Source organism: Giraffa tippelskirchi, chromosome 8, assembly GCF_054371585.1.
Source record: "Giraffa tippelskirchi isolate mGirTip1 chromosome 8, T2T-mGirTip1v1.2.pri, whole genome shotgun sequence".
Lineage (NCBI taxonomy): Eukaryota > Metazoa > Chordata > Mammalia > Artiodactyla > Giraffidae > Giraffa > Giraffa tippelskirchi.
In genome coordinates, this window is record NC_137282.1 from 116,482,822 (window position 1) to 116,503,558 (window position 20,737).

At 41.4% G+C, this 20,737-nt stretch overlaps 1 protein-coding gene and 1 long non-coding RNA gene across 20 annotated transcripts in view; one reads left to right on the plus strand and one right to left on the minus strand.

Annotated features, from left to right (window-relative positions):
* Positions 1-4,063, minus strand: part of SPDL1 (spindle apparatus coiled-coil protein 1) — a 32,117-nt gene extending 28,054 nt beyond the window's left edge. For 8 of the 19 annotated variants that reach the window (XR_014062237.1, XR_014062236.1, XM_081520682.1 and 5 more), the window contains exon 1: positions 3,269-3,393. The gene's annotated coding sequence lies outside the window, so the exon portion shown is untranslated. Of the gene's footprint in view, positions 1-2,820; positions 3,394-3,921 lie in introns of those variants that run through there. The other 11 variants (XM_081520685.1, XM_081520674.1, XM_081520680.1 and 8 more) reach the window with 6 other exon arrangements.
* Positions 3,447-20,737, plus strand: part of LOC145517666 (uncharacterized) — a 70,721-nt gene continuing 53,430 nt past the window's right edge. The window contains exons 1-2 of the long non-coding RNA XR_014062250.1: positions 3,447-3,551; positions 5,185-5,231. This is a non-coding gene — a long non-coding RNA (uncharacterized LOC145517666). The remainder of the gene's footprint in view (positions 3,552-5,184; positions 5,232-20,737) is intronic.

Genomic DNA, 20,737 nt, shown 5'->3' on the forward strand with positions numbered 1-20,737 from the left:
CAAAAGCCTGACTGGAATTAACTGGAGAGAATGGTAGAACAGTAGATAGCAAGCACAGTTTTGCTGCAAAGAGCAGAAAAACAGGGCATTAGCTGGAGATGCAGTAGGGTCTTTTTTTTTTTTTTTTAAGATGAAAAACTCTTTAAGAAAAAACAACAGCAAGCTTGTATGATAAACGAGAGATCAAGCAAAGAAAAACTAATGATATAGAAGAGATGGAGAACTCCTGGAGTAATGAATGTGCAGGGTCTGATTTCTGGACAGGTACATGAATGTTTCATCTAAATTAAAGGAAAGTAAAGTATATGGGTACAGACACTGATAAGTAGGTAGATACAGTGTTCAGAGTCTGCACGAGTGCCCTTCTGCTTCAATTTATCAGTAAATAGGAAGGAAGTAAATAGAAGTAAATAGAAGGAAGATGGAGGAGGAAATATAGGGTTTTAGAAGAGGGGATTAAAAAAAAAGAATCCTATGTTATCCAGGACTGGCTATCACTGCTCTAAAATGCAAGACTTCTCCAAAGCCCATACATGATGGAGCCAGCCATTAATTGTTGAGCTGTTAATAATAATTTATATTTGTTAAGGATTTACCATTTGCCAAGCAGAAGTGCTTCAAATGCACTATCACATTTAATTCTCTTAATGGACCTGAGCTAAATACTATTGTCATCAGTATTTACCAAAGAAAATATGGGACTAGCCTCAAGCTATCCCAGCCATCAATGTCCAAGGCAGCCACAAAATTAGCTCTCATTCACTCTAAAGATTTGCTAGAATTCCTATTATGTGTCAGGTACTGCGCTGTTGCTGAGGACACAATGTGATCCTCAAACCAGACAATATGCCTGCCTTCCTGAGTCTTACAGTCTATTGCTGGAAAGATGTTAAATCAAATAACTGATAATGTAAAGTTACAAGTATGGTAAGTACAAGAGGGAGAGGTATATGGTGCTATCTGAGCCTATAACTCAGGGCAACAGTCTTAATCCGGGTGGTGGCGTGTGGGCAGGGTCAGAGGGAACAAAGACAAGAAAGATTTCCCTGAGGCAGTGACTTTTCAACAGGTGTAATGAACATCTAAAAGTAACCTATCAATTTGCAGCGAAAGGTAGCCAGGGTTGAATAAAAACTATAGCTAATATGTACCAGATATCGCACTTGGTGCTTTGCAAACATTATTACTGCAAACTCTGGAAAATTCTTAAAGAGATGGGAATACCAGACCACCTGACCTGCCTCTTGAGAAATCTGTACGCAGGTCAGGAAGCAACAGTTAGAACTGGACATGGAACAACAGACTGGTTCCAAATCGGGAAAGGAGTACGTCAAGGCTGTATATTGTCGCTCTGCTTGTTTAACTTATATGCAGAGTACATCATGAGAAATGCTGGGCTGGAAGAAACACAAGCTGGAATCAAGATTGCCGGGATAAATGCCAATAACCTCAAATATGCAATGACAGCACCCTTATGGCAGAAAGCGAAGAAGAACTAAAGAGCCTCTTGATGAGAGGGAAAGAGAGTGAAAACACTGGCTTAAAACTCAACATTCAGAAAACTAAGATCATGGCATCTGGTCCCATTACTTCATGGCAAATAGATGGGGAAACAGTGGAAACAGTGTTAGACTTTATTTTTTTGGGCTCCCAAATTACTGCAGAGGGTGACTGCAGGCATGAAATTAAAAAATGCTTGCTCCTTGGAAGAAAAGTTATGACCAACCTAGACAGCATATTAAAAAGCAGAGACATTACTTTGCCAACAAAGGTCCATCTAGTCAAAGCTATGGTTTTCCAGCAGTCATGTATGGATGTGAGAGTTGGACTATAAAGAAAGCTGAGCACTGAAGAATTGATGGTTTTGAACCGTGGTGTTGGAGAAGACTCTTGAGAGTCCCTTGGACTGTAAGGAAATCCAACCAGTCCATCCTAAAGGAAATCAGTCCTGAATATTCACTGGAAGGACTGATGCTGAGACTGAAACTCCAATACTTTGGCCACCTGATGCGAAGAACTGACTCATTTGAAAAGACCCTGATGCTGGGCAAGACTGAAGGCAGGAGGAGAAGGGAATGAGAGAGGATGAGAGGGTTGGATGGCATCATTGACTCAATGGACATGAGTTTGAATAAACTCCAGGAGCTGGTGATGGACTGGGAGGCCTGGTGTGCTGCATTCCATGGGGTCGCAAAGAGTCGGACCGACTGAACGACCGAACTGAAACATTATTAAATCCTCTCAACAACCCTATAAGATAAAAGCGTCCTCCCTCCCCCTCAACCATGGACTGCAGCATGCCAGCCTGCAGTCCATGGGGTCTCAAAGAGTCAGACACTACTTGACAACTGAACAACCTCTCATTTTACATAGGTGCAAACTGAAAGGAACAGAAAGATTAAGTAACTTGCCCAGGGTTATCAGGTAGTAAGTGGCTAAGTGAGACGGGAACAGGATTTGGTTCCATAGCCTAGTGCTCCTAACCACTTTTCTGTTCCGCTTCTCAGAACAGAAAAAAGCATGTAGCAGACAGGGAGCTCAGGGGATCAGACTGCTTGAGTTGTCACCCCACCTTCAGTACTGACTGGCTTGGACAATTTCTCCAATGTCTTGTTTAGCCATCCATAAAACAAGGTCAGTAACAATTGGGTTTTGTTTAAGATTAAACCAGCAATGGGTAAAAAGCAGCTAGAGAGGAATCCTACACGAAACTGTCTGAGCAGCGCTGTCCAATAGAAATACAGTGCGAACAAGACATATTGATTTTCAACTTTCTAGGTGCCACATTTATTGTAAAAAGTAAATACTGGTGAAATTCACCTTAACAATGTGTTATTTAATGCAATATATCCAAAAGATTATCATTTCAACATGTAGTCGTCATATTCTCAACGACAGTGTAGTCTTTAAAATCCACTGTGTACTTTCCATTTGGACTGCCACATGGGCCTTCATACTGGACAGCGCAGATCCAGCGTTCGTTATCCCCCAGACCCAGGCAACGGACCCGACTTTCCGTATTTATGCAGAACTCCGCGGGGACTCGAAGCGGCCCAACGGAATATTAGGGCCGGCTGGGAACCTGGTCTGTAAGCGCTGAGTTCCGCCGAAGGAGCTGCTCCAGCTAAAAGCCTGGGCGGAGACCCAGGCCCCAGGTGTTCCTAGGCCCTGCCCTCCTCTCCCCAGGAGCCCTTCTCTACGCCGCCCCCTCTCTTCCCCCTTCATACGCACCTCCCTCCGGGCCCCTGGCCCCTACCGCTCTCCTCACCCCTTCCCTTGCTGCTGCAGCTCGCCGCGCTCAGATCCCCGACGTTAACTCCACGGCGGCACCGCACAGTCACCGGCCCATTCCCTCACGGAGCACTCCGGTAAGCGCCAGGGCTTTTTGAATGCAATTCCCGCGAGAACTCACGTCACGCGATACTTTCCGCCCTAGCAGAGCGTCAAGGGTAAAAAGGGGGAAGGAACGCCCAAGACGGTGCCACGCCCCAGCTACGGCGGGTTTGGCTCAGCCTCAATTGTAGCTCTGCGTCTCGTCAGCCTTACTCAGGGTTGGTTTTCTGGACGTTTTGGGGGTTTTTTGGTCTTCGTTTCCCCTAAAGACAGTGCTTTCTGGAGGGAGAGTGTCACTCGAAGGCGAGGCGGCGGGGGAATTCCCTCGTATGCTGGCTTAACGGCGCGTTGGCCGGTGTGCTTTCTGAAGCCTCTGCCCTGTGGTACCTATCTTAGGGTTCCAGAAATTTCAGTGAGTGTGATATTGCCTAAAAGCATCATAGACAGAATCCCAGTTACGTTTATAAGACAGAGCGCCAGTTAATTTTACACAGATTATCACATTTAAGCCCGCCAACAGCCTTAAGAGGTGGGTGCGTGCTAAGTCGACTCAGTCGTGTTAGACTCTCTGCGACTCGGTGAACTAACCGTATAGCGCATCAGGCTCCTCTGTCCATGGGAGGCTCCAGGAAGGAGTACTGGGGTGGGCTGCCAGTGCCCTCCTCCAGGGCGTCTTCCTGACCCAGGGATGGAACCCCGTCTCCTCTCTCCTGCATTGGCAGCCGGGTTCTTTCCCTCTAGCGCCACCTGGGAAGCCGTATGAGGATCTACAGAGGAAAACAGAGCCCCAAGAGGAAAGATACCTTAGACAAGTGGTAGAACTAGAATTGGAATTAATGCAGCCTGCTGTGGTGGCTGGAAAAGACTCCCGAGAGTCCCCTGGGCAGCAAGGAGATCAAATCAGTCAATCTTAAGGGAAATCAACCTTGGATACTCATTGGAAGGACAGTTACTGAAGCTGAAGCTCCAGTATTTTTTGGTCACCTAAGGTGAAAGCCGACTCATTGGACAAGTCCCTGATGCTAGGAAAGATAGAAGGCAGAAGGATGAGATGGCTGGATGGCATTACCAATGCAATGGACATGAACTTGGGCAAACTGCAGGAGGTGGTGAGGAACAGGGGGGCCTGGTGGGCTGCAGGCCTTGGGGTCACAAACAGACATGACCGGGCGACTGAACAAGTCTGCTAAAGTCCAAGCTCTTGGCGTGTGTCATTAAACAATTATTTTATATTTTGTAAACCTGATGCCTATTCATTATTCAAAATTTTAAGCAATCAGAAATAATAATAGGCAACATTTAGTGAGCACTTCTGAGTCCATTAGCAACCATAGTACAGATCAAGTTGTGCTTTTGAGCCCATTTTTTTCTTGCTTGCTTGAGGATTTGGCCATACGTGCTTTCTTCTTCATCATCAGTTTTTTCCCCCTCTGTTTAATCTTCCCATCAACAAATAAACATGCTGTAATGACTTCCATCTGAAAAAAATAATACTAACCTTCCTTGACCTCGTTGGGCTTCCCTGGTGCTTCAGTGGTAAATAATCTGTCTGCCAAGCGGGAAACCTGGGTTCGATCCCTGGGTTGGGAGGATTCCCCTGGAGAATGAGATGACAATCCACTCCAGTATTCTTGCCTGAGAAAGCCCATGGACAGAGGAGCCTGGTGGGCTACAGTCCACGGGGTCGCAAAGAGTCAGACAGAACTGAGCCACTAAACAAGGAACAAGTGGACCTCAGTCAGCTTACCACCTCATTATTTGCTTCCCTTGATAAAAAAAAATTCCTGGGGAAAAAAGCCTATACTCATTATCTTAATTTTCTTATTCTTTATTCTTTTTTTCCCACTTTAGGTTTTGGTCTCACCACTCCAGTGAAATGGCTCTTCTCAACATCACCAGTGAGTACTAGCTTGCAAAATCCATTTTTCAGCCCTCACTTAACAATGAACAGTTGATAGCTCTCCTTGAGTCTCCTTAGGTGTTGGGATGCCACACCCTCCCTGCTTTTCCCTTCTCAATTTCCTTTGCAGGCTTCTATTTCTGACTGAGAGAGGCTGCACTGAATTAAGGATTGATCTGGGTTCAAGGACTGACAACAGTGATGTCTTTGCATTGCTCACAGTACAGCCGAGCAAATGCATTTGGGGCCTGGATTAGCTGGGTATGCCTTCATTTGTCATCACCCCCCAAGTTCTTGAATAAATGAAACCCGATTTTCCTTTTCATTTGACAAAGATTTTTCAACCCAAGAGTCGGGAAGACACCATTCTAACCTAGTCCAGTCATGACTGGCTGAAATTAGGTAGTCTATAATGTATCTGAACTTCATTTTTCTCCTTAGTTACATGAATACATAGACCTATGTTTCATTCATGTCTCTTTCAAACTTAACATTTTAGAAATATTTTAAACTTTTATGTATTATTTTTTATTGGAGTATCATTGCTTTATAGTGTTGTGTTAGTCTCTGCTCTATAACAACATAAATTAGCTACATGTATGCATATATTCCCTCATTCTTGAACCTCCCTCCCATACCCTCTAGGTCATCACAGAACACCCAGCTGAGCTCCCTGTGCTGTACAGTAGCTATCTATTTTACACATGGTAGTGTATATTTCTCAATCCTACTCTCCCAATTCATCCCACCCTCCCCTTATATCCCTGTGTCCACATGTCCCTTAGTGACCATAATGTGTTAGGCAAAATGCAAGGAATTTAGAGACACGGTAATTGCCACTCAACTCTGGAAGATTCTCACAATGTAGTGGGGGATTAAATAAAAACAATTTAAATAACCATCGGCCTCTGTATGAATGCCATGTCAATGGTATATACCCTAGGCTAAAGATATGTGAAGGGAGAGGTCCGTTTTGTCATGGTGTCCCTTGAATGTTTCACTGTGCAGGTGGCACTTGAGTAGGGCCTTGAAAAATGGCGGAGCTAAGTAAGGAGAAAAACACTCTAGGGAAGTAGACAGCATGAATAAAATCATAGATGCTACCTCTATCAAAATTAAAGTCAGTTTTTAGGAGCCGTCTGGATAGGGTGCTGCCTATACCACCACTGGACACTAGATGTCACAAGTGAAATGAATTCTAGATTCTCCCTGCCCAGATAGCTTACTTAAGATTCAGGGTTCCAGATGCAGATCTGCCTACCCACGTGAGGTCCACATACCATGTGCTAAATGCCAAGGGTCAGGAAAAAAAATGCATTTGTCACTTTTTAGTTTATGTAATAAGAGATGGGATATTTGCCTCCGCATGCAGAAAGTGTGAGGAGGCACGCATCAAGCATAGCAAAGGAATTTAGATGCTGGAAATCAGTTCCTAATATTGCTATAATATTACTTCTAATAATAATACTAATATTTCTAATTATATAATTCCTAATATTATAGCTATTCAAAACTGGGAAAGACTGCTGTAGTAAACTGGCCATCATTCCTTAACTATGACTGTTTAGTGGAAAAGAGAGGACTGATTATCAAAAATGGTGTAGAAGGGAGTTGTTACATTGCACTGAAAGCTGTGTGTATTTTGACATGAACTTACTGAATGATCATGTTTCTTTTGGTACCACAGGTGAATATTCTCTGCCCTCAAGGAACTTAGTGTTTAGTGGAAAGGACATTTACCAAACAATAAACCATTATTCAGAGTACAACTTAAGATTTTCTTGTTCTTTCGTATTATTAAGCTTTGGCCCAAGAACTGGGGGCCAAAGAAGAACAAGCCCAGGACCCTAAGACACAGAGTTTTGCAAATAAGAACTGGATTAATTTACAAAGTTCCATGACTCATAGGATGTACCAGAAGATGAAGTTTTGGAAGTTACACTTAAGGTTGTGGTCATTAACATGTGGAGGATGGCTGAGGTCAAGAAAGAGGTTTGGAGGGAGAGTAGAGAGGGCGGTGCGCAGGACTCTGGTTGTTGTCCTAATCTATGGAACAGGAGGAGAATAAGGGTCCAACAAAAGAAACAGAAGAGCCATCCGAAAAGAGATCAGGAAATTGAATTGTCACAGCGCTCTCTATGATAGTTTGATCAGGAAACTGAATTGAATTGTCACAGGTCTCTTATGATGATTTGATATCAAAGTGAATAATTGTACTGGGTGGTGGGTTTGACAGTTTGGTGCTAATACTGACCATGGCAGCCTAGTCTGCAGTCTCTATTGACTCTGCTTTGTATAGCACCAGCTTCAACTCTTCATGAGCCCTACTGCTATATTCCTTTCCCCACGAAAGGGTGCAGTCCTCACTCAGAGCAAAGGTGCCTCATCCCATTATCGTGGACATTTATTGGTTGAATTTTTAGCATCAGTTCCTTCTTCCTTGTCCTGCCCAAAGCATTCTGATTATTCTTTGGGTAAGTCATCTTTCTCTCCATTTTCAGCCATGTGGACTGTTTAAAATTGATCCTATCCTTCAACGCTTGGGTCCCTCTGGGTATAATAATTGGTTCAGGGATATACATGTGACTAAATCCAAGTGGGTGAAATAAGACAAGGTATTCACTGGGACTGTTGGGGGAAAAAATGGATTTTGTTAACCCCTTCTGTACTTAGACTTTGTAGCCTAGAGCTGCCAAGTGCCATCTTAGGTCCATGAAACTTAAGTTGACTTGAAATGGAATCGAAAACAGAGCTGATAGAGAGGGGAAAAATGCTGCCTGGGTCCTACATCAAGCTTCTCTTGAAGCTGGAGATATCCTTGAACCGTTTAGTTTTTGTTCATATAGCTTCAATCTGAGTTTTCTGTTACTTGAAATATAATAATTTTTTACCAATACACTCAGTAATACTTACATCTGAGAATTCCCTGGCAGTCTAGTGGTTAATGATCTGTACTTCCACTGCAGGGGGCACTGGTTTGATCCCTGGTCGGGGGACTCAGATCCCGCATGCTGTGCAGCATGGCCAAAACAATAAAATCAAATAATACTTATGTCCAAACTTGAAAGGACTAGTCAACTTCAACCTGTCAACTTCTCATTCTACATTTAGGAGTTTATGAGGCTAAAATTGAAAATTACTAACTTCCAAGGATAGAATCTAGCAATGGCTCCTCCGACAAAAATATCTTAGTTGAACCAAAAGGAAGGTTTATCCTAAATGAAGGGGCCTAGCAGCAGCAGTCTAGAGTAAAGGAAAATAAGGATCCAAACAGCTTGTAAGTAATCCCTTTCTTGGCACCACTTCACATTACCATTACATCCCTGTTAAGCTTACTTCTTCAGATGATTTTAACACCTAAGCCAGTTAGAATTAAGATGCAGTATTTATACCAGTTACAGTTTTTACTTTCCAAGAATAGTACCCACTCTAGTTAGTTCAGGGTATATATGCATATAAAAAAAAAATCTAGCGTCCTGTTTTTTTGCAACTATTTAGAGAACTGTAGTTTCTACTTATGACTTTCTATCTTCCGGTGTCTGTCACATGTTCCTTTTATTTTATGACATACCTCAGCTAGTTGGAACCCTTTATCCAGCACTGTGACCCAAATCTACACTGCTGAATAAAACATATTCACTAGCTATGATATATATTACTCACTATACTGCTAGCCCAAATTTATTTGGCCTGACTCAAAATGGGATGGGATAAAATTTAAATACTGTTTTTTCTCTGAGGGCCTGAAACTGTCACACTACTTTTCTGCATGGAAAGAAGTGGTGGTTGCCTTGATGTTGTAATGCTCAGTTTAATGTATTTTATTCCTTGGGGACAACTTGGGCATGCACACAAAATACATTGAATTCACCTGTTCAGGAATAGTCACTGTGAGGTACTTCCTGCCTATTGCCACTAGGTGACAGTCTTTGAAAATATTTTGTCCTACAGGCCTTTCTGTTACAGAAATTAGATTTTGTCTGTAGATATGGTTATTATGCTAGTTTCAGCCAGAAGATTAGCCAAATGCACATATTTATTATAACCTGTACTCTTGGTCTTTTTAGGTCATAGTTACTCCCCATCATTCTCCTACCTAGTTTACTCCATGCTGTAGACTGAATGGTGTCCCTTAGAAATTCATATGTTGAAACCCTAACCTAAACACAACTGTGTTTAGAGATATGGCCTTTAGGAGGTGATTATGATTAATTGAGGTCATAAGGATGAGACCCTAATCCCGTAGAATTGGTGGCCTCTTATGAGAAGAGCTGGAGAAAGAGGGGTGTCTCCTTTCTTTGCACCAAAGCAAAAAAGACCGTAAACTGTAAGCTGACAGTGAGAGAAGCATCTGAAGACTAGGGAGAGAGCCCTCACCAGGGAATGAGGGGGCCAGCACCTTAAGCTTGGACTTTCCAGCCTCCAGAACAGTGAGGAGTAAATTCTCTGTGGTTTAGGTACTTCATGATTGCAGCCCAAGCAGACTAAGATAAACACCATTTCATCTTTTTCACCAGAGAAGCCATGTGACTAATGGGTAAGAATACAATACATGTTCTGCAGTCAGCATCTGGGTTTAGTTGCAGGCTCTGTTACTTCCTCTGATTGCCTTTAAGAAACTGCTTAGCCTCTCTAGGCCTCAGTTTCCTGGAATATACAATGGGATAATTAAAGCGTCTAATTCAGTCATTTGTTGTACAGTTTAAATGATCTAATACTTTTTAACCTTTAGCATAAAGTCAGCAAATAGTAGCTGTTATTATTAACAGCATTATCTCAGCTCAGGAGCCACTCCCTCTGTTCTGAATCTTTATCCTCAGGCATGTCCTCTATGTACAGTTTATAGCACCCTGTGCCTATCCTTTGAAACAATTATAGTAGTTTGTGGTAATTTACGTCCGCTTCCCTCACTAAAACGTAAGTTTGCTCAGAATGGAAATGGCCAATATATGTTTTGCTCATTATGGTTTCTCCCAGCAAGTGCTTGAGACGTGCTTGTTGCTAAAGTCGTGTTTGATGAATGCAATTCATTCATTTAAATGGGGAATCTGTAAACTCTTTTTGAGAGATCAAAGTCAAATAACTTGTTAAAAAAATTACTATTCTTAATCCTAAATGAAAAGTGCTAAAAATTTATGAATCAGTTTACATGAAACAGATTACATGTCACAGAGACAGTACACTGAATAAATGGGATACTAAATACCCTCTAAACTGTTTATTGTTGCATTTCCCTATGATGATATGTATCCCTCACTCGAACCAATATTTCTTCATTCAGAATTTATGTATTGATGTAATTTCTGTAATTCAAGCATTTTAAATTGTACTAGGGAACTTGGCATATAAAATAACCCTGTTGGCTGCTGCTGCTGCTGCTAAGTCGCTTCAGTCGTGTCCGACTCTGTGCGACCCCATAGACGGCAGCCCACCAGGCTCCCCTGTCCCTGGGATTCTCCGGGCAAGAACACTGGAGTGGGTTGCCATTTCCTTCTCCAAAGCATGAAAGTGAAAAGTGAAAGTGAAGTCACTCAGTTGTGTCCGACCCTTAGCGGCCCCATGGACTGCAGCCCACCAGGCTCCTCCGACCCTATTGGAAAGGCCTGTAAAGCAAAGACTCCTTGGCTAAAGTAAATGTTCCCTTTTGTGTAAATAGAGACTCTCATGTATTGTTTCCTTAAAGGAAAAGCTACTCTTGACGAACTTTAAGTTTTAAAACTCATGTTTCCCTAATATTTTATTATGTCCCAGACAGGTTTATCTATTTCCTGCAAAAAATGTCTGGCACATGCTGTCCTATTACCTTTTCCCTAATAGAAAATATTAAAAGGAGTGTATGTTTCCAGTAACCTTTAAAGTTCTTTGATTATGTAAGAAGGCTCAAAAGCACAGGAACAAGAAATGCTAATTATGTGTATTTAAAAGATAATTTCCTGTTTTCAAAGTTCTCTCAAAATATGAGACATGAGAAAGTGGTTTTCAGGCTTTATGTACCTTATATAGACAGGAAAAGCTCCCTTTCTTCCTATTGCAGTGAAAAACCTTAGGCAGCCCTGATATTAGATATGATCCTTGCTTTGCGTTAATCATTGTTTTACCACTTACTTGCCTCTCCATTATCAGGCAGGATATTCAGACTCTTGCTTTATTGCAAATGAACCCTATCCACTCCCTATGATGCGCTGCGTTCTGGCAGTATTCGGCTACTTTTGATAAATTGGTCAGTCTTGTAAAATACTTCCCTAAGCTCGAGTTCTGGAACTCGTCAGGTGTCCTCTCTGACAGTCCTGTCTTCCCTTGGCTCTCAGATTACCCCACCAGCTGGGTTAAGGCCCATATCCTCCCATAAAGCATGCTTCTTTGGAATTCAGATCTATTGGTGTTTGGCACTAAAAACAATGTTCTTGCACTTTCTGTCAGATCAGGGCTGAATAATCTCTTGGGGGTGAGTAACCTTTTAAATGTTGGAAGACTAACAGTTTCAGGGATCAGTGTGAGCTTAGCAATTTGTAAGAAAGATCAGAGAAATACATGTCTCTTTTCTTGAATATATATAGCAAGATCCAGATTATTTTTTCCTTTTTGCAAATCAGTCTGGAGGTTGGCATCACACTCTCCCCGACCCCATGCCAATCCATCAGTCTGTGCATGGAGCAAACCTTTAGGGACAGAAGTATGGCTGCTGAGTTACCCTGGCACTTAATCAGTATTATTGCATATGACTGGAGGCAGGGAGTTATGAAAGTGTCTTGGGTGACAGTCCTCCTCCCACCTATAAAACTCCTGGCAAAGGAATTAATAGGCATCCTATAAACAGTCAGAGTTAAGCTCTTAAAAACAGCATATAATTCATAGGGTTTAAATTTCTCAGCCAACATGGAAAAACTAGGTTGAAAAAGTAGCGTCTAATTTATTCTTCAATATAGTTGGAAGGTTTGATTTCATTTCTGCTCCCACAAAAGTAATTAGTGATGCTAATAAATAGAGGTATTTAAGTTTCAAAGAGTGCCCCCAAACTTTGTTGTACATGTAAACACCTGAGAAGCTTTTATAACACCTGGTGCCCCGTCTATACCCAGCACTAATTGAATTGGAATGCCTGGGGGTGTCTGTCAGGCATCGGTGAGTTTTAAAGATCCCCAGGGAGAAGGCAATATGCAGTAAAGTTTGGGACCTGAGTTAAAACAGTCACACTCCCTAACTACTCTTCAGCTTTTCTCCCTTGCTTCTTTATCTCAATAGTTCTCAATCTGACTGCTCATTAGAATTACCAGGCATCTTAAAATATTCCATTCTGATCCATTTGGTCTAGGCTGGGTGTAAGCATCAGAAATGCTTTGCTGTTCCCCAGCTGACTCTAATGTACAGCCATGGTGAAAAAGTCACTGGGCTAGTCATAAGGTGGGTCCTTTAGCCTTTTTCTTGCAGTAAGAGCTTTATGCATATTAAAATTCCTATCCACTTGCTTTGTTAAATGAATTTTCTTCTTCAGTTCACCAGACTCTAAAGTTCCAACCATTTTCCTAAATCCATTGGTAGTAGATTACCTGATGAAATACAGGACAGCCAGTTAAATTTTATTTCAGCTAAACAAATAAATGCCGTCTTCTGAAATTTAAATTTAACTAGTGTCCTATATTTTTATTGACTACATCTATCAACACTAACTGGTGGAAGAGCGTGGCTCATTCTTAGAAAAATTAGCAGCTGAATTTGGGGGAAGTCCCATCCTTTGAATCTTCAAGGTTTATGGCCTTTTAGTTCTTGTCCTTTCTAGCTGCAGAAGTGGTAGATGAAAGGCATGAGTGATTTGGGAATTAAAAACTACTTAAGATCTCCCAGTGAGCCAGGAAGACCCACATTTCCCTTTTACTTAGAGTGTCATTGGCTGACCAGCAGGTGAGGAGTATAGGAGAGGCTGGGTGTCATTGTGCAAGAAGATAAAGCATAGAAAGAGGTGAAGACTTGAATATATGCTTTGGTTGCACTCTCAGAAGAACTGCCATTTTGAGCTTTTTCTATGACTTTCAAGTACTTCAGACTTGCTTTTTCTTTTCTTTTTTTCATGTTATTTCTTTTTAATCTATCTGAATATTAGATATTTGACTGGAGTTGGGATAGTTTCCAGGTGAAACTGTTCTCATAGCATACTGAGTCTGAACTAATGGAAGGTTCAGGAGTCCCTGGCAATCTTGTAAGAACTCTCTAATCTCAAGAGGCTTCCAAAGCAGTCTAGATGCCTTTCAGCTTCATCCTCTGGGACTGTTCACCACTAGCTGATTCATGAAATTTCCTTCCTCCTCACCATCACCAAATAGGCCTTGAACTGTAAATAAAAGTCGTAGGTGGGTGCATTTCTTGACCAATAGAAGGCTCTATACAAAGAGAAAAGGAGTGAGATTTCACAAGAATTCCCAGAAAGCAGGTGTTATAATGACTTCACCAAATATGAGTCTGACATTTTGATGAACAACTCTTGAGCACCCCTCATAATATCCTCCATGGAAGAGATAGGCCAACAGGTAGTATGTCAAATCCCCCTTTGCCGGTCCAAGTTTACTAATGGAAGGAGGTGAAACAGGTGAAGCACATTAACTTTTAACCTGTTAACAATGATTTTTTTCACTAAGCATTAGATGTTTAAAAGGGAAATGCACACTGGCAGAAAGGAGACAAGACAAAGGGTGATAGGAAGGGGCTGAAAGCTGCATCATGGAACATATTTGCAAGCCAGCTGGGCCCACTTGGTGCAGATGTTTTTATAGGAACAGGAGGGAGGGGCAAGTGTTCTGATGTTAAGCACATCAGCAAAGCAGCAGACCATTTCTCTACATAAGGCCCCTTTCTCCTGGCTCAAGAGAGGGGAGGGGGTGGGGTTCAGAGGCTTTGGGATTATTTTATTGTTCAAACTGAATTCAAGTAAATTGCATACATTGATGGTAAGACTTTTTTCCAAGTTCATTTAAAAGGGATTAAAAATCATCTTCAGTTCAGTTCAGTTCAGTCGCTCAGTCGTGTCCAACTCTTTGTGACCCCATGAATCACAGCACGCCAGGCCTCCCTGTCCATCACCAACTCCTGGAGTTTACCCAAACCCATGTCTATCGAGTCGGTGATGCCATCCAACCATCTCATCCTCTGTCGTCCCCTTCTCCTGCCCCCAGTCCTTCCCAGCATCAGGGTCTTTTCCAATGAGTCAACTCTTCGCATGAGGTGGCCAAAGTATCGGAGTTTCAGCTTCAACATCAGTCCTTCCAATGAACAACCAGAACTGATCTCCTTTAGGATGGCTCTGAAAACCAAAGAGCTGTATGTTTATCCACCTGTGAGCAAAACAGTCCAGTCATCATCAGCTATTTTATTCATAGGTGAGAAAACATGAAACTGTTTGGAGAAAATACTTCCAAAATGAATCTCCTTGGTTTATATGTTGAACTTCTTTAAGCTTTAAGGCAGTGTAGATAGATGAAGCTCTCTCTTCCACAGATGGTTGGCTTGGCCTTCTACTTTTTGCCTGACTGCTTCTGTAGCATGTCTATGCAGCATACATTCCAGAATATGCAGGGAATCGGATTTTTTATACAGGTTGGAGGTTTGCAGATTGGTGGCCCATAGTTTTACTGTTTGACCCACACAATGCAGGGGAGAAAACAAAGAGCAAATTTGAGCCAAAATTAGAAACTTGGAATTTTACACACACACACGAATCTGGATTGCCAGCCTCTTGAAAAATCAAAAGATTTGACCATGCTATGCTCACATTCCTCCTGCCAGTAATCTGGTAGATCTTTGTCTTTTTCTGGACACACTTTTTCCAGTTTGCTACAGCCCCTGTCACTCTGTCATTGGGTTATTCATTAAGTGAAACGAGACAGATATAAGGAGACATTTATATTACCTGTTTATATGGTTCCTATATGCATTTGAGTTTGCGACCTATGGTATAAGGCAAGACTAGATTATGTTGTTGCTCCAGTGTCTTCCAAGCTTCTTGTGTGAATTTTCTGTTTTGTACAAATGGAGTTCTTAATGTTGTTAGAGATTATCTGATACTTTGCTTGAGGAAAGAACTTGACTATACTACTGCAGTTCTAAAAGTTGTTTCTGCCCTATTTCAGTTTAGTCTTAGAGCACAAATGACTTTGTGACTGAAGAGTAACTCAAGTTGATTTTCTTTTTTTGGCAGTGTTTTCATTGATGGAGAATTAAAGTGATCATCTGGCCGAACTCATCTATAAGTAGAAAACAGAAATTAGTAATTTGATTATCAGAGGTGGTTGCCTGTACAGGTCAAATCTAGCAAACCAATGCTCAACTGTTGATGTTAATCACCTATTAATATCAAAAAACCTTAACGCAAGAAAGGACTTTAGGGATTAAAATCTGACCTCTTCATTTCACAGATGAAAAAAGGGATCTTCAGAGCAGTTAAGCAATCTATTCTTTTTTGCTGGGAGGAGGAGCCTCTGTTTATTTTCCAGAGTCTTGAATCACACCTCCCCACTCCCCTCTACCTGGTGCATCTGAAATTGACATCTGTCAACATGTGATCCTCAGAGTGTGGGTGGGAATGAAGACGTACACTTCTTTGTGTCCTGTGCACCTCTTTCTTGCTTTTCCATTTAGCTAAGGCCTTGCTGGAGTTCTTGATGAGACGAATCTGCTGTGAGCCTTTTTCTCAAAGAGCCCCTTTGGTGCACTGGGTGCCTACCTTCCTATATGTAGGGAAGAAGAGTAAGGTGATCTTTTACATCACCATTACAGAATCTCAGGCAATTAGAGGAAACATTCAGAATTCCCAAGTAGAGTTATCACAGGTTTGGCTTAAAGCAACCTGTTCTTAATTACACTATAGGTTAGTATCCAAGCTGAGACCTAAACTCATTTCTTTTGACTTTAACCAAGGCCTATGTTATTTATATTATCCTTGGTGGTGTTTTAGTCACCAAGTCATGTCTGACTCTTGTGACCCCATGGACTGAAGCCTGCCAGGCTCCTCTGTCCATGAGATTCCCCAGGCAAGAATACTAGAGTGGGTTGCCATTTCCTTCTCCAGGGGATCTTCCTGACCCAGGGATCGAACCCAAGTTTCCTGTATTGCAGGTGGCTTCTTTAACGACTGAGCCACCAGGGAAGCCCTATATTATCTTTATTGCTTCTAAAATTATATAGATAGTTTCAGGTTTATATCTCAGCTTTCATTGTTGCTTATTGTTTATTGCAATAGCATTATTTACAACAAAAATTGTATTAACGTTGCCATAACTATACGTTTATAGTTATCAGAATCATGTATAATGAAACTGTAACTCATTTCATAGATACATTTTTTAAAAATGTGAAGATGACCCTTAGTAATGAAAAATTTATAATTCATATTTTAATAAAAATGCTTCTGAACAACAGGAAATGTTACCAGTAGTTGTCTTTGCATGACTTTAGATGGCTTCTCCCACTTCTTTCCTTTTCTTGTCTGTGTTCTGAATTTTCCATGAGTCTATATCACTTTTATAATTGCTAGAATTTTTAAACCGTTATATATAAAAAAGGCAAATCCACTGTGATAAAGACATGAAGCATTTATGTGAAATTAGAATGTTCTCACACCTCATTCATTCCTAAGAATGGAATGTAAAGACCATTTCCTGTGACTCAAATAGGCACACAAAGAGAAAGGATTTGACACTTTCCCACAGTGAAAGAAAAATGTCTGGTGGCTGTGATTGTAAGGGACATGCGCTGAGGGCTGAGCTCTAGGATGCATTCCGTGCTGAAGAACACCAATGTTACAATTAAAAATCCAGCAGTTCCAGCTTCCTCAGTGATGATCCCCTCACATTATCTAACTAATCGACTTAGGCCAATCTTCTGGGATGAACTTTTATTTTCTTAGAAATTGTGAAAGCTGAGAAGAATTCAAATTTTGATTTACCTTTGTCTAGTGTTGGGGAGCTTAAAGAAAGGGAAGCACCCGACCCCTCTCCCAAAGGCTACTGCAGCAGCTGTGCAGTTACCAGGGGAAGAGTTTACTTGGATGGAGAGAGAAAATACTTCTTTATAAATAATCTGCTTTTACTACTCTTGTTTCTGGGAAACTTGATCCATACAATGCACCTGTGAGTGTTTGAGGTCAAGTTCCAACTGTTTTTATTAAATATTTGACTGTTTCATGTGTTTGTAATTGAGTTTGGGATCCACGTAATTAAGGAGCCTGGTGTAAGGAGCTTGCCTCTCTGTCTCTCTTCTCTGTTCCACTCTCTATTTTGAAAATATTAAGTGTTTGAATATGGCTCACTTTGCTTTCTTGTGTTCCTTACTCTCAGTATTTCAATTTCTTAGGTGAAGCATCAGAGAACATTGCCTAGCTCAGTGCTGATCAGTCCTCAGTCCTTTGACATCCTCTCTGCAAAGCTGGGGTGCTTGAGGGAATACAGTGGACGAGTATATCCAATGTTTTGTGTCTGTGAGTCAGGCACTATTTTACTTACTTTCCCTTCATTCCCTTTTGGAAGGGACTCGACCCACTCCAGTAGTCTGCCTGGAGAATTCCATGGACTATATAGTCCATGGGGTCGCAAAGAGTCAGACACGACTGAGCGACCCTCTCTCACAAGCCTGTTTACAAAAGGATATTTTAGGACCTCAGAGAAACAAGTTAAACTGAAATCAATAAAATATTGCATCAACTTTTTGTATCAGCCATTAATCCTTAGAGGAACTGCTCCCTTTTAAAAAGTTTGCTCTGTTTCTAGATAAGTCATGACCTCTTTTAACTTCTAATCAGCATGAACACACACACACACACACACACACCCTCCCTCTCCTTAATCTGCATCTATAAACATTCCTGTTACAGTTGGGATGTGGCACTTTGGAAGACCCCTTCAGACAAGGCCTAGTGATACTTCAATACTTCACATGGCATAGGTATGAAATCCCCCCCTGCTGTTTGTCACTAAGTATTTTGGTAAATTATACTTTTGCACTTCCTCTGAGTCAGGAGTAATAAGCCATGCCTTCAGACTGAGTAGCTGAGGCTCTGACTCGCAAAAAGGGGAGTTCTTAGAAGTGACAAAGAGCACCTCTGTTTAGAAGGGAGAGTAATTGAAAACTCCCAAGCAGCTCCCTGTACTTCTTCTCAGGTCATTCCTGGAAACAAACTTTCATAGTCAAAATCCCTCCTCACTCATGAGTCTTTTTGCTTCTCACCCTGAAATGGTACAGGTGTAAACTAAAGGACATTTCCAGTTGAGGATGTTGGTAAGGAAAATTCCAAAGCAGAACTTTATTTTACCACAAGTTTTGGCTTCTTTTGAAAATAACTTTACAAATGGTTGTCAGTTTAAAATGCTGGTTGGTGAATGAGTGAAATTTTCCTCTTTATAGTTTAAAGCACTTAGGGTACATCATATTTCTTAGTAGAAGAGATGGAAAACCCAGTGGAAAGTTGGTCATGCAGTTTAGTCATATCCCTGATAGAGTGTGGCATATTAATTGTCAATACAATGTATAAGTTTGGGAGAAAAAAACTTGGAGAGGCAATGGACTGAAAGATTATGACCAGGGAACCACCCAGCTCTCAAAGTCCCAGCCTGCCACTGTGGAATGGGTAAGTCCTGCCAATGGAGAAAGACAAACTTTGATTCTAATCTCAGCTTTACTTCTTTGTTAGGCAGTGGTCTAAGAGTGGAGTCTTGGGAGCCACACTTTGGATCTATATTCTACTTTCTCTACTTATTCTGTGACCCTGGGCAACCCTTTGGTGTTTCTCATCTCAGAATGGAGATTATAATACCACCTGGTGCATAGTGTTTGATGATTAAGGGGAAATGTGTTAATGCAATGTTATTGGAAAGGTGCTGGCACATTGTATGTCTTTAGTAAATATTAGCCATTATTACTAAATGTGTCACCTTAGCAAAGGCCAGTGACTGGTCCCTCTCTCAGTGTCCCCATATATGAGTGGAAAAGCAAATTATATGGATTAATTTAAAGCATAGGTTTTGTTAATTTAATTTTAACCTTTTTATTTGAAAAATTGCATACACACACCAAAGTAGAGACTACTGTGATTTCAATTTCCAGTTGCAAATGTAAGGAGCTTAGAAGTTGTACTGGATCCTAACAGCAACTAACAAGCCCAACAAACTGAAAAATTCACAACAAATCTTGGATCTGTAAGAGAAGGGAAGACACAGGACAAACTGTTGCCCCCAAGATTGGAGAGACAATGTGAATACAGAGAGGCATGGCTTCCTGGAGCAGAGACTTTCAGGCAGGTCTATAACTGCTGAATTGCTGGAGGCTCAGTGGGGACAAGTCTCAGAGTTCCAAACTCCAGGGGGACCCTGGCTTGGGAGAGGGGACAATATTGTGAGATTTATCTCCAGGAACTCAACCAGGTTCCCAAAGTAAATACCAAGGAAAAATCCACTCATGCTTCCATCAGGGGAGCAGGAAGAAACATATTGTGAAATGTGCCAGAGCACTTTTCTTCTTTAACAAGGCCTGTCCCCAGGAGAAACTAATTAACCAGAGCCTCACCCGTTGGGGTGTTATCAGAGCCTAACTCACCTGGGGCCGGGAAACACTCCACTCCAGCCTACTATGGCCACGTTGTCCCACCTAAGAGGGGAGGAATACCTGCAGTCAGCTTTCCAGTCCAGAGACATGGGCTTACTAAAGACTGAGACCTGATCACAGGTCTCTTTCCAGTCAAGAGACATAGGCTCACTAAAGGCTGAGACCTGATCACAGGTCTTTCCTGCACTTCCCCTCCTCCCACCACCATGGGACTGAAGGCCTGTTTACAGCGGTGTCTTTTACCTGGTATATCATGTCTGGCTATCAAGAAAAATCTACAAGGCATACTGAAAGTAAAACAAAACACAAACCTCAGAATTTGAAGAGACAGAATAAGCATCAGAACCAGGCATGGTAGAGATGTTGAAATTATCAGACTGGGAATTTAAAACAACTGGTTAATATGCTAAGGGCTTTCATGGACAAAGTTAGATGGCATGTAAAAACAGATGGGCAATGTAAGCAGAGAGATGGAAATCCAAAGAAAGAACCAAAAAGAAATTTTAGAGAGACTAGTGTAAATACAGTGAGCCCTTGAACAACATGAGTCTGTAAGGGTTCACTTATACATGGAATTTTTAAAATAAATACATATATAGTGTTATGTCATCTGCAGTTAGTTGAATCCAAGGTTGTGGAACCATGGATACAGAAGGCTGACTGTAAACTTTTACAGAGATTTTTAACTGCACTGGGGGTCGGTGCCTTAAGAATTGACTATTCCAAGGGTAGACTGTAACCCCGGGTACCCATCATCAAGTTTTGATCATGATCTTTTTTTTTTTTTTTTTACCATTTTTGTTTCAACTATTGTCCCATCTGTATTTTTTTTTTTCTGAGACTTTTTGAGCAAATTACAAAAATGATATTATTTTAACCATAAATTCTTCAGCATGTAGGTACAGTGGATTGTTTGCAAGA